Below are 2083 nucleotides of genomic sequence, written 5' to 3'. Positions count from 1 at the left end.
CTGCCAAGGAGTCGCTGCTACCCCGCAGGACATTTCAATCTCGGCCGTTTACAGACTTCCATAAACTGCCCTGCTATGGTCATGGTCATGTCATGTTAAAGATAGGCGACATGACTATGTCTTTTTCAACTCTTAGTTTCTGGCGGAGCCAAAAAAGTCCGGACTATGGTCATCTAATGTTAAAGATAGGATTTTTTTTTTTTTAAAGTGCTCGGCCAATGACCATGTCCACCAAAAGGCTTGCATTGAAGGTAGACACGACCATGTCCACAACGGGACTTAGTCTCTAGCAGCAAAAACATGGAGGTCACCAAGGACACAAACGGCACACTGCTGCTGAAAACAGAGCCTCCAAACCCCGCGAGGGCAACAGGCTTCAAGTGCACTGAAAGTCAGCGACACAAATGGCACACTGTTGCCCAAAACAGAGCCTCCAAACCCTGTGAAGGCAAGAGACTTAAAGTGCATTAAAAATAAAAAAATGTAAGGGACCCACACTGCCTACTCAAGCCCAAAACAGAGCCTCCAGCCCGGCCTGATCTGGCGCCAGGCGCGGGAGGGCAGCATACTTCCATCAGCATGGAAGTCCAGGACTGTAAGGGGACCCACCGCCTCCCCAAGCCGAAAACAGAGCCTCCAGCCCGACCTGATCTGGCGCCAGGCACGGGAGGGCAACAGACAGACTTCCAGGGAAGTGGAAGCTGCCAGGGGTGAATGGGAACTCTGCCCGGGGTGCAGAGCCTCCCACATGGCTTGACTTATTATTTTTACTTAAATATTTTTTTGATCAAAAGACCATGCCCTTAGTAATATGCACTTACCCCCCCAGTGTATCTGTTATCTAATAGCATTATGAGAGCAAGTCACTACTTCATGCCGACCTCCTGGAACTGCCGCTCGGCCACCCAGACCCACTTTGTCCACTAAGGTTTTTTGTGGCTATGGTAATGTATTATTATTATGTGTTTATTTAGCTGACACCTTTATCCAAGGCGACTTACAGAGACTAGGGTGTGTGAACTTTGCATCAGCTGCAGAGTCACTTACAATTACATCTCACCCGAAAGACGGAGCACAAGGAGGTTAAGTGACTTGCTCAGGGTCACACAGTGAGTCAGTGGCTAAGGTGGGATTTGAACCGGGGACCTCCTGGTTACAAGCCCTTTTCTTTAACCACTGGACCACACAGCCTCCAATCTAGCACTATTCTGACTCTAGTCAATTCTATTCTAACTATGGTCATTTAGCTCAATGGTGACTCTGGTCATGTAGCTCAATGGTGACTCTGGTCATGTAGCTCAATGGTGACTCTGGTCATGTAGCTCAATTTTGACTATGGTCAGGGCGGCAGTGTGGAGTAGTGGTTAGGTCTCGGGACTCTTGACTAGAAGGTCGTGGGTTCAATCCCAGGTGGGGGACATTGCTGCTGTACCCTTGAGCAAGGTACTTTACCTAGATTGCTCCAGTAAAAATCCAACTGTATAAATGGGTAATTGTATGTAGAAAAATAATATAATTGTATGTAAAAATAATGTGATATCTTGTAACAATTGTAAGTCGTCCTGGATAAGGGTGTCTGCTAAGAAATACAGTGGCTCTCAAAAGTATTCACCCCCCTTGGACTTTTCCACATTTCATTGTGTTACAACATGGAATCAAAATGGATTTAATTGGGAGTTTTTGCCACTGATCAACACAAGAAAAGTCCATAATGTCAAAGTGAAAAATAAAATCTACAACTTGTTCTAAATTAATTACAAATATAAAACAGAAAATAATTGATTGCATAAGTATTCACCCCCTTTGCTATGACACACCTAAATAAGCTCTGGTGCAACCAATTGTCTTTAGAAGTCACATAATTAGTTGAATGGAGTCCACCTGTGTGCAATTAAGCTGTTTCACATGATTTCAGGTTAAATACACCTGTCTCTGGGAGGTCCCACAGTTGGTTAGTACATTTCCTAACAAAAACTACATCATGAAGATGAAGGAACATTCAAAGCAAATCCGGAATAAGGTTCTTCAAAAGCACCAATCAGGGGTAGGATATAAGAACATTTCCAAGGCATTGAATATCCTC

The sequence above is a fragment of the Acipenser ruthenus genome, chromosome 47, assembly GCF_902713425.1.
Source record: "Acipenser ruthenus chromosome 47, fAciRut3.2 maternal haplotype, whole genome shotgun sequence".
NCBI lineage: Eukaryota > Metazoa > Chordata > Actinopteri > Acipenseriformes > Acipenseridae > Acipenser > Acipenser ruthenus.
The sequence above is the reverse complement of the archived record's forward strand: the minus strand, read 5'-3'. Positions refer to the sequence as shown.